The sequence below is a fragment of the Meles meles genome, chromosome 4 (genome assembly GCF_922984935.1).
Source record: "Meles meles chromosome 4, mMelMel3.1 paternal haplotype, whole genome shotgun sequence".
NCBI lineage: Eukaryota > Metazoa > Chordata > Mammalia > Carnivora > Mustelidae > Meles > Meles meles.
In genome coordinates this window covers 92,697,573-92,710,403 of record NC_060069.1, presented here as the reverse complement: position 1 = coordinate 92,710,403, position 12,831 = coordinate 92,697,573, and the positions used below count along the sequence as shown (strand labels likewise).

The following is a 12,831-nucleotide window of genomic DNA, read 5'->3' as shown; positions in this document are numbered from 1 at the left end:
GTTCAAATTTCAAGTCTGTCACTGCAATGAGGAGGATATTTGTCACACATAGCACACCCAGTCAACAAGTTGCTTTATAATAGATGGATCTCTACCACTGTTAATGTCAAGACACTTTCACACTGGGTACAGAATCACTGTTAGTAAAGAACTCCTATAACTTCAATATGCTGTTGAAAATGAATCCTGAAAGCTTTATGTTTTGATCTTGCAAGGATAGCTATTCTTTTCATGAGAGTATAAAAGGTTTATAAGTTTACCAAACTCACACCATGGAACATAATTGTCTGTCTTGGTCATCATTTGCCACCCTATAGCTTTTAAATTGTATGTATTTATTTATTTAAATGACTGATTGTTGCCAAAATCCTAATAGAGGAAATACAGAGATTGGTGAACTGGACCATAGTAAAATCACTATTAGCAACTCTGAGAGTCTTTAGAAATTGTAGATCCTCAGACCAATATATGGATGTTTAAATATTCACATGCTTTGAAAATTAGTTTCTTTAAAAATTTTCTAAGTTGTAAGCATGGCTAAAAGGCTAGAAAACAGATATTAGAAATTATGTCAATAAAAATGCAGATGTTTCAGATTCTGTTAAAAATGAGAAAATATTTTGGACACATCTGCATTTAAATCTAGGTTCTACCACTCACCAGCTATGTGGTTTTAGAACATTACTAAAACTTTCTGAACCTCAATATCCTTATTAATGGAATAGTGATAACAATAATAGCTAGCCCATAGAATTGTTTTAAGGATTATCAGAGATAATGTACATTTGGTTTCTGGCACGTAGTGCATTCTCAATGGGGTTGTTATTACTGCTAATAATATTTATCAAAATGGGTAATATGTACTTATTATTTATATTTCTTTACATGCTTTAACTAATTTAATCCACACATTAATCCTATAAGGAAGGTAGTATTTGCATTTTATAGATGAGAAAACTGAACACAGTGTCATCAGGTAATGGGCACAAGATGATACAGCTATTAAGTTGCAAAACCAGATCTGAACTGTGGGGAACTGGCTCCTTAGCCCAGGCTTTTAACCACCACATAATATTGCTTAGATGAATAGTTCTATATTTTATATTATATATTGTCCCATATAATATATTCACAGCTATCCTATTAGGTGGTGATTCTAGGTTGTACAAAGGCACAGCAACGGAGTATCCCTCAGAACTTGGAAATAATACTACCCTCTGAGTTTTAATTATTAAGCCATAATGGGTTTGAGCAGAGAGGGCCAACATTACTATGAAGAATGTGGACTATAGTGAGAAGGCTGAATCTTAACTAAGCTGAAGGTATTAATATATCTGAGAAAGGCTTTGTCATGGGACACAACAATGGCTGTTGGAAGAGGCAAGTCCAAGAGGTCTCTTCATGGCAGTTTACTCACACTCATGCTGGGAAAGGTATTCTGCCAGTTACTAGGTCATGCAGCCTGTTGACAGGTGCAGGGTAGCTTCATTCAGTATATTTGTCCATTCAGTAGACATTTATTATTTAATCCCTACTCCATTTCAAGCTATGTGCTAAGTGCTTAAAATACCTCAGTGAAGAAAACAAAGATTCCTGCCCTTATGAACCATACATTTTACCTGATAGATAACAATAAAAATTACCATAAATTTGATTTATATCTGTTAATTGTATCATGCTCTGAACTGGAATCTGCAAATGGGATCAACACTGGGACAATCTGGGCAGTTAAAACATTGACAGGAATGCTCTCCAATAGTCATCCCTTCAGCCTCTTTGGGTACTAACCCAACTTCGCCACAGCCCTTTCTCATTTGAGTTAGGCTTCAAATATTGAGCATCAACAGGCTCCGGAATCAAACTTTATGACCTGTGACTATATTTCTGAATTTTATGCTTATTAATTAATTTTACTGGGAATCTAGGTTTAGAATTAAAATGACTTTCCCCATATTGCACAGAAGCCATTAGATTAGGTTAAAAAAATATATGCATATATACTATCTAGGCTTGGGAAGATTATATAGAAACTAGAAGTCTCATATACTATTGATGGAAAGTAAATTACAGCCTTAATTAAAGTATCAATTTTCAAATATTCTATGGCTTATTAAATGGTTGCCTACAAACTTATGCCCAAAATTAATCAAATATGTACCAAAAGGTGTGTATTCAAATTATATCAGATTTCTCTTGTTTATAAGAGTGAAAAATTCAAAGAAATCTAAATATTCAGTGAATAAATAACAAAACACACATACATGGACTAATATGCAATTAACACTACTATATATAAGATTTTATATTAGACACAGAAAAGGAAACTGATGAAGCAAATTATAAAGTGGTAACAAATAATAATTTCTAATTTTATAAAAATTGAACATACTTAGGCATACATACAAACAGGAAAAGACCAGAGGTATATAATCTAGAATGTTAATAGTGGTTAAATAATGAAATTAAATGTGACTACTTTTCATTTTGCTTTTCTACATTCTTCCAGTTCTTTTAAAAAATAGTAATAATAAAAAATAAATAACAACATATATTACTAAATACTATTATGTAACACAATAGATATTTATTGTGTCACTTAATCTTCAAAATTCTATAAATTAGGTGCTATAATTATTCCTTTTTACATATGAGAAAATTAGGACTCAGAGACATTAGATAACTTGACTAAGGCGACAGAAATTAGCTTATGAGAGAGATGGATGCTAAAGCCTACATCCTTAATCTCCAACTCTATAAAGCTTTTGAGTTGCTTTGAAATCAGGAGAAACACACATTAATGTACACACACACACACACCTAACCACAATTCATTTATTTACTTCAAATCAACACCTGGACATAAAATAACTATAATTCCAATGGCTTACTTGAGATATTACCAAAAAAGGAGAAGAAAAAGTCCAGTTCATTGCAAGCTCAATACTAATAACAATGGTCATTATCACTGGTAATTATAATAATCCAATAATTAGTGTGTCTATACCATGTGCCACACCCTTCTTTATAAATGGTAGCTCTTGTCATTGTTGCTACATTATTATTAATAAAAACTAGTTATAACTATGTTAATTGGGAAGTTTAAAAAGTGAAACCATTAGCAATTATCATAGTCTCAGAGTGGTACAGTCTATCAGCACTTCACAGAAAGTATTTCAGATGCTCAGGATACAGGGGAGATGTGGTTTGATGTGGAGAGGGAATCTGGTGAAGTCCAATGCATGCAATGCTGTGAATATGATGAACCTGAATAAGATGTCCTCCAGGGGTTTGTGACAGCCGGGGTTACAGGGATGGGTAGAAGCAGAACTACCTCATAAAAGGCAGAACTGTTGATAACATTGATTTTAACAAATATCCACTTAGTCCTATTCTTTGAAAATCAAAGTCCTCGTGCTATGGAGGATACAAAAGTATAAATCCATAACCTACTCTCAAAGAGTAGAGTATTACATGACAGCAGTCATGTCACTGATGCTAATAGAAAGCACTGGGTAAAACAGAATTTGGGGAAATGCCCAACACAGTACTCCACACACTCACTTTTTAAGTGTCTAGATATGTGAACTTATTTTAAATTTCATGAGCTTATTTTACACCATTAAATCTACAAAACCTAAAGACTTGTGAAAAAATTTCCATGTGCCTCCCTCTCTCTTTTTTCTTCCTTCCCTTATGTTCTTCTTAATTTCCACATATGAGTGATATCATATAGTATTTGTTTTTCTCTAACTTATTCACTTAGCATAATAATATATTTTAGGTCCATACACATCATTGCAAATGGCAAGATATCATTTCTTCTAATAATTGAATAATATTCCATTGTGTATACACACATGTACACACACCACCTCTTCTTTATTCATTCATTAGTCAATAGACATTTGGGCTCTTTCATAATTTGGCTATTGTTGAAAATGTTGCTATAAACATTGGGGTGCATGTGTCCCTTTTAATCAGTATTTTTTTTTAATTTTTATTTATTTTTTCAACATAACAGTATTTATTGATTTTGCACAACACCCAGTGCTCCATGCAATACATGCCCTCCCTATTACCCACCACCTGGTTCCCCCAACCTCCCACCCCCCCGCCCCTTCAAAACCCTCAGGTTCTTTTTCAGAGTCCATAGTCTCTCATGGTTCACCTCCCCTTCCAATTTCCCTCAACTTCCTTCTCCTCTCCATCACCCATTGTCCTCCATGTCATTTGTTATGCTCCACAAATAAGTGAAACCATATGATACTTAACTCTCTCGGCTTGACTTATTTCACTCAGCATAATCTCTTCCAGTCCCGTCCATGTTGCTACAAAAGTTGGGTATTCATCCTTTCTGATGGAGGCGTAATACTCCATGGTGTATATGGACCACATCTTCCTTATCCATTTGTCCGTTGAAGGGCATCTTGGTTCTTTCCACAGTTTGGCGACCGTGGCCATTGCTGCTATAAACATTGGGGTACAGATAGCCCTTCTTTTCACTACATCTGTATCTTTGGGGTAAATACCCAGTAGTGCAATTGCAGGGTCATAGGGAGCTCTATTTTTAATTTCTTGAGGAATCTCCACACTGTTCTCCAAAGTGGCTGAACCAACTTGCATTCCCACCAATAGTGTAAGAGGGTTCCCCTTTCCCCACATCCTCTCCAACACATGTTGTTTCCTGTCTTGCTAATTTTGGCCATTCTAACTGGTGTAAGGTGGTATCTCAATGTGGTTTTAATTTGAATCTCCCTGATGGCTAGTGATGATGAGCATTTTTTCATGTGTCTGATAGCCATTTGTATGTCTTCATTGGAGAAGTGTCTGTTCATATCTTCTGCCCATTTTTTGATATGATTATCTGTTTTGTGTGTGTTGGGTTTGAGAAGTTCTTTATAGATCCTGGATATCAACCTTTTGTCTGTACTGACATTTGCAAATATCTTCTCCCATTCCATTGGTTGCCTCTTTGTTTTGTTGACTGTTTCCATTGCTGTGCAGAAGCTTTTCATCTTGATGAAGTCCCAAAAGTTCATTTTCGCTTTTGTTTCCTTTGCCTTTGGAGACATATCTTGAAAGAAGTTGCTGTGGCTGATATCAAAGAGGTTACTGCCTATGTTCTCCTCTAGGATTCTGATGGATTCCTGTCTCACATTGAGGTCTTTTATCCATTTCGAGTTTATCTTTGTGTATGGTGTAAGAGAATGGTGGAGTTTCATTCTTCTACATATCGCTGTCCAGTTTTCCCAGCACCATTTATTGAAGAGACTGTCTTTTTTACACTGTATATTTTTTCCTGTTTTGTCGAAGATTATTTGACCATAGAGTTGAGGGTCCATATCTGGGCTCTCTACTCAGTTCCACTGGTCTATGTGTCTGTTTTTATGCCAGTACCATGCTGTCTTGGTGATCACAGCTTTGTAATAAATCTTGAAATCAGGTAACGTGATGCCACCAGTTTTGTATTTGTTTTTCAACGTCTCCTTAGCAATTCGGGGTCTCTTCTGATTCCATACAAATTTTAGGATTATTTGCTCCAGCTCTTTGAAAAATACTGGTGGAATTTTGATCAGAATGGCATTAAAAGTTTAGATTGCTCTAGGCAGTATAGACATTTTAACAATATTTATTCTTCTGATCCAAGAGCATAGAATGGTCTTCCATCTTTTCATGTCTTCTTCAATTTCTTTCATGAGTGTTCTGTAGTTTGTCGAGTACAGATCCTTTACCTCTTTGGTTAGGTTTATTCTCAGGTATCTTATGGTTCTTGGTGCTATAGTAAATGGAATCAATTCTCTAATTTCCCTTTCTGTATTTTCATTGTTAGTGTATAAGAAAGCCACTGATTTCTGTACATTGACTTTTTATCCTGCCACGTTACTGAATTGCTGTATGAATTCTAGTAGTTTGGGGGTGGAGTCTTTTGGGTTTTCCATATAAAGAATCATGTCATCAGCAAAGAGAGAGAGTTTGACTTCTTCACTGCCAATTTGGATACCTTTTATTTCTCTTTGTTGTCTGATTGCTGTTCCTAGGAGTTCTAATACTATGTTGAACAAGAGTGGTGAGAGTGGGCATCCTTGTCATGTTCCTGATCTCAACGGGAAGGCTGCAAGCTTTTTCCCACTGAGGATAATATTTGCTGTGGGTCTTTCATAGGGATATTTTATGAAGTTCAGGAATATTCCCTCTATCCCTATACTTTGAAGCGTTTTAATCAGGAATGGATGCTGGATTTTGTCAAATGCTTTTTCTGCATCAATTGAGAGGACCATGTGGTTCTTCTCTCTTCTCTTATTGATTTGTCCTATCACATTGATTGATTTGCGAATGTTGAACCATCCTTGTAAATATCTATGCCCCCAATATGGGAGCAGCCAATTATGTAAGAAAACTATTAATCAAGATAAAGAGTTATATTGATATGAATACACTAATAGTAGGAGATCTTAACACGCCTCTCTCAGTAATAGACAGATCATCCAAGCAGAAAATCAATAAAGAAACAAGAGCATTGAATGACACATTGGACCAGAAGGACCTCATAGATATATACAGAACATTCCACCCTAAAACAACAGAATACTCATTCTTCTCAAGTGCACATGGAACCTTCTCCAGAATAGACCACATACTGGGTCACAAAGCAGGACTCAACCGATACCAAAAGACTGACATTATTCCCTGCATATTCTCAGATCACAATGCTTTGAAACTGGAGCTCAATCACAAGGAAAAGTTTGGAAGGAACTCAAACACCTGGAAGCTAAAGACCACCTTGCTTAAGAATGCTTGGATCAACCAGGAGATCAAGGAAGAACTTAAACAATTCATGGAAACCAATGAAAATGAAGACACTTCAGTCCAAAACCTATGGGATACAGCAAAGGCGGTTCTAAGGGGGAAATACATAGCCATCCAAGCCTCCCTCAAAAAAATTGAAAAATCCAGAATACACCAGCTCTCTCTACACCTTAAAGAACTGGAGAATCAACAACAAATCAAACCAACTCCACACGCAAGAAGGGAAATAATCAAAATTAGAGCAGAGTTCAATGAGGTAGAAACCAGAGATACAGTAGAACGTATCAATGAAACTAGAAGCTGGTTTTTTGAAAGAATCAATAAGATCGATAAACCATTGGCCACACTAATCCAAAAGAAAAGAGAAAATGCCCAAATTAATAAAATTATGAATGAAAAGGGAGAGATCACAACTAACACCAAGGAAGGAGAAACAATCATCAGAAATTATTACCAACAGTTATATGCCAATGAGCTAAGCAACCTAGATGAAATGGATGCATTCCTGGAAAACTATAAACTCCTAAAACTGAACCAGGAAGGAATTGACAACCTGAATAGACCTATATCCAGCAACGAGATTGAAGCAGTGATCAAAGGTGAACCATAAGAGACTATGGACTCTGAAAAACAACCTGAGGGTTTTGAAGGGTCAGGGGTGGGAGGTTGGGGGAACAGGTGGTGGGTGATGGGGAGGGCACGTTTTGCATGGAGCACTGGGTGTTGTGCAAAAAGAATGAATACTGTTACGCTGAAAAAATTAATAAAAAGGGGAAAAAAAAAAAACAAAAAACAAAAAACCTCCCAAAAAACAAGAGCCCAGGACCTGACAGTTTCCCTGGGGAATTCTACCAAACTTTCAAAGAATAAATAATACCTATTCTCCTGAAGCTGTTTCAAAAAATTGAAGCAGAAGGAAAACTTCCAGATGCTTTTTATGAAGCCAGCATTACCCTGATCCCCAACACAGGCAAAGACCCTACCAAAAAGGAGAATTTCAGACCAATATCACTGATGAATATGGATGCTAAGATTCTCAACAAGATCCTAGCAAACAGGATCCAACAGCACATTAAGAAGATTATCCACTGAATCCAATGAATCCAGAGGATTCATCCCTGGGGAATCAGTATTTTTTTTAAAGATTATATTTATTTATTTGACAGAGAGAGAGATCACAAGTAGGCAGAGAGGCAGGCAGAGAGAGGGGGGAAGCAGGCTCCCCGCCCAGGACCCTGAGATCACGACCTGAGCCGAAGGCAGAGGCCTAACCCACTGAGCCACCCAGGTGCCCCTGAATCAGTAATTTTGTATACTTTGGGTAAATACCTAGTAGTGTAACTTCTAGGTCATAGTAGTTTTATTTTTAATTTTTTGAGCAACCTCCATACTGTTTTCCAGAGTGGCTTCACAAGTTTGCATGTCCACCAAGAGTATAAGAGGGTTCCCCATTCTCTGCATCCTCGCCAACATCTGTTGTTTCCTGTGTTGTTAATTTTAGCTACTCAGACTTGTGTGAGGGGATATCTCATCATAGTTTTTACTCGTATTTCCCTGATGATGAGTGATGTTGAAGATCTTTTCATGTGTCTGTTAGCCATCTAGTTGTCTTCTTTGGAAAAATGTCTACTCATGTCATCTGTCCATTTCTTAACTGGATTATTTGTTTTTTGGGTGTTGAGTTTGGTAAGGTCTTTATAGATTTTAGATACTAATCCTGGATCAGATATGTCATTTGCAATATCTTCTTCCCATTCCATGGGTTGCATTTTAGTTTTGTTGATTATTTCCTTCATAGAAAGCAGAGGCTTTTCATCTTGATGAAGCCCCAATAGTTCACTTTTGCTTTTTGTTTCCCTTCCTCCAGAAACATATCTAGTAAGGTGTTAGTACAGCTGATGTATAAGGTGTTACTGCCTGTATCCTCAAGGATTTTGATGATTTTCAATCTCACATTTAGGTCTTTCATCCATTTAAAATTTATTTTCTGTAGGGTATAAGAAAGTGGTCCAGTTTCATTCTTTTGCATGTTGCTGTCCAGTTTTCCCAACACCATTTGTTGAAGAGATTATCTTTTTTCCTTTGGGTATTACTTCCTGCTTTGTGAAAGATTAGTTGACCATGTAGTTGAAGGTTGCTGGAGGGGAGGTGGGCAACTGATGGGCTAAATGAGTGTTGGGTATTAAGGAAGGCACTTGTTGTGATGAGCACTGGGTGTTCCATGTAAGTGAGGAATCACTAAATTCTACTCCCCAAACCTATATTACACCATATGTTAACTAACTAGAATTTAAATAAAAACTTGAAACAAAGAAAAAAGAATATAAAGACAAACCTAGAAGCCAACTCTTAACTATAGAGAACAAGCTTATGGTTAGCAGAGGAGAGGTGGGTGGGGTCACGGGTTAAATAGGTGATGGATATGAAAGAGGACACATGGGATAAGCATAGGATGTTGTACTGAAGTGTTGAATCACCATATTTACACCTGAAACTAATACTAAATTGCATGTTAAATAACTAGAATTTTTAAAAAAGGAAAAAAAGAGTTCCAAAATGTTCAATTGCTTGGATGATTTCTAAGTATGCCATCTTAATCTCTACCAGTATTTTTAAGAAAGAATATACCTACTTATTTTTTTTAAAAAGTAGTCTTGATCAAGCAATGAATAGACCTACTAGAAAGGTAGTTTTTTCGAATTGCTAGGGATAAGTTAGGGGAGTTGTCAGTTTGGAGATACAGCTGTGTGGGCCAGTCCCTTTAACTGTTGCAAGAGACACATTCCTGTCCATTAAATCATGTGAAACAGGCCACTATATGAAGCTCATTCTGCAGTGGGAAAATCAAGAACCAACAGGCTCTGGAAGCAATATGAGGGTTATAATGTACATCTAGATTTCCGATTTCTATACCTAAACATTTTCCTTTAGATAAATCTCTTTCCCTATGTATTTGTTCACATTTTACAGATAATTTATATCTCAAATTTTCTTTCTTTCTTTCTTTTTTTTTTTTTTTTTGGAGCATGCATTCAAGAGTAATACCCCACTGGAGAATTCATAAATTTCTTTTTTTAAATTTTGAGCTTTATTGACATATAGTTGACATATAACAGTGTATAAGTTCAAGGTACCTAATGCCATGATTTAATACATGTATATATTGCAAAATGATTACCAAAAAAGTTCAATAACATATCTGTCACCTCACAGTTATATTTTTGTGTATGGTGAGCAATTTTAAGGTCTACTCTCTCAGCAAGCAACTTTCAAATATTCAAGACAGTATTATCAACTATAGTCATCATGCTGTGCATTACATCCCAGAACTTATGCATCTTATAACTGGAAGTTTGTACCTTTTCATCATCTTCATTCACATCTCCTGTCCCACTCCCTGTCCCTAGCAACCACCAGTCTCTTCTCTGTTTCTATGAGAGAATTAATTAATTTCTTAATGCTGGGCTAGATGGGGTTGGGAAGGTCTTCTAGTTGAATTCATTTATTCATTCACTCATGCATTCATTAATTTGCTCATTGACTCATTTATGAAACCAAAGATTTCCAAAAGATATAATTCCTCCTCTGAGGGAGCTTACATTTTGTTGGGGGAACCAGACATTTAATAGCTAATTGATAAGTAATTATTAGTATTGTGACTAATCTTATGGAGAGAAATATAGACTGCATATGTGCACAGTTCTCCAGTTGGGGAATATTAAAGGGGAACTTTATTTTATGGAAGAGATCACAAGTTCGAAATGTTGGCATGCTTCTCCCTCTCCTCCCTGCTTGTGCTCTCTCCCACTATCTCTGTCAGTAACTCTCTCTCTCTCTCTCAAATAAATAAATAAAATCTTTTTTAAAGAAAGAAAGAAAGAGAGAGAGAAAGGAAGGGAGGGAGGGAGGAAGGAAGGAAAGAAAGAAAAAAGCAAGCACTAAGTGTCCTGGAGGTATCCTGCAAGGAGTGAAGATCAAGTTCACTGAGTTCACAAAGAAGAAACTTTCTTTACCTGGGGACTCAGGAAAGGATTTGAGAGAAAGGTGGTTTATCTGCTGAACCTGAAATATACATTCAAGTAAGGAAACTGCCAGCAGTGTTTCATCAATACATGGGATGTCCCAATTAGTGATTTTTTTTTTCTAGAATGCAAAACCTTTCCCACTGAAAGTGGTTTGTTCTTCATTCAGTACAAAATTCAATGGACAAAAATGAAACCCTTTCTTTGGCAATCCAGGGACTCATCTGTCATCTGCCACTCACTGTAGAGATGAAGGGAGAAGGCCTTCCTGACTAGGCTGTGACTCCATCCCTGGTTTTCACTTCGGCACTCAGTACAGGCTGCTCTGCCTCAAGGAGTCTATGAAGCCTGAGGCTCTGTTTTAACTGAAGCAGGTACTCAGATATCACAATGGTATAAGGCCCCCTTGGCCCATTCTACTTTCCCACTGATCTTAAGACTTAGTTCCTTCTGTTTCATTGAAGATTGGGGGAAAGAAGCAGATGAAGGAGTCACTTGGGTGGCTTGCGGGCATGTTAAAAGAACGTGCCCCAATCCTCTCTTCTTTGAAAGGGTTGAAGGGAGACAGGCTTTAGAGAAAGGGGAAGGTTGCATTCAGTTTTTCTGTTCCTAAGTGGAAAGCAGAGGCTGATTAGGTAATGGGATGGGGGTAGGAGGAAGGCGAACAATGGGGGAAGGTTTCACTGACAGGGGCATAAATGCCTGTATGTGGTAGGGTTGGGAAATTCTATATTAGGACATTTGAGGACTCAAAAACTTTGTTTGCAACAGTCATCACCAGAACAACGAAATTCCCACAGTTGCCACCCCATGGAAACTTGATTTTTCTCAAGTCACCTATCTGGCATTAAGTAGTAGGCTCTCTGGCCCTAAGACTCTAAGAAGACTGTGATAGGAATAAAAGTAAGAGAAAGAGAGAGGGAAAAAAACTGAACATTTGTACCTGCCCTATGCCAGGCCCCATGTTACTACATTTTATATATTTTTAAATCTACACACACACACACCCCAGGTGGGCAGCCATGAGGACTCTTATTTTATAAACAAAGAAACCTAACAAATCATAGAAATGAAATTTAAATACATGTTCCTTTCTACTTTTTACTATTGGACACTAAGTGGAAATTTAAGAAGTAAATTACTATATTCTTTGTTCCTGGTAGAATGCCTTTGACATATTATATTGGGACTAGCTCTTTAAGGGTTATGAGTGGCCCAGAAGACCTTCCTTTCAAACATTTAATTAGGCTGTAAAAGGGTATGGAAAGCACCATGCCTTCCACGATTTTTCCTTTAAGTCAGTTCTATATCTGGTTCCTGCGAGCCTGAACTGGCTACCACATTTTTTCAATAATGGAAAGGCGGCAGAGAGGAGGCTATGATGCAATACACTGTTCTTTACCCATCACTGGGGTCTAAGACTCTAAGACTGTGGGTCCCTTGGAAGAAAATTAAGTGAGTACATTTCCTAAATACTCCAGTGCCCATGTGTGTGTTAACTTGCCACCTTACTGGACCTTCCCTGGAGCTCTCACTCACCTGCGCACTTTCGTGACAATTCCTGCCTCTTTAGCAACTTATGCAATTGCCTGCAGAGATATAATCCCCTCTCCTGTAAAGTAATTCAAGGTTCTTGGAAAAAATATGATATAAATCCCAAGCATGAATATGGAATGGGCATAAATTGCAATGTTGACATGCACTAAGAGGTAGGGATCTACTAAAAGATTAACTAAACACAGGTAAGAACTTAACCGGGCATCCTCATTGTGTGTCTACTCATATCCACTATCTGGGAGTATGCTGGCTCATTCAGGCATGAAAGGGGATCACTTCTGAGAAGACCGAAAGGAACAATGAAGGAAGTGCAACTTAGCCACACCCACTCAATGATAGCCTGCTCCGGCATCCTGGGATGTGTGGCCCCTAAAATTCTCTGAGCAACTTGAGTTCCTCACTTCTCTCCTGTCCCTCAATTTAACCCTATTCTCTACTTCTCTGT

The 12,831-nt window shown here is 37.2% G+C and overlaps 1 protein-coding gene across 1 annotated transcript in view; it reads right to left on the bottom strand.

Annotated features, from left to right (window-relative positions):
• Positions 1-12,831, bottom strand: part of SLC9A9 (solute carrier family 9 member A9) — a 540,987-nt gene that overhangs the window by 397,536 nt on the left and 130,620 nt on the right. The gene's annotated exons all lie outside the window — the stretch shown is intronic.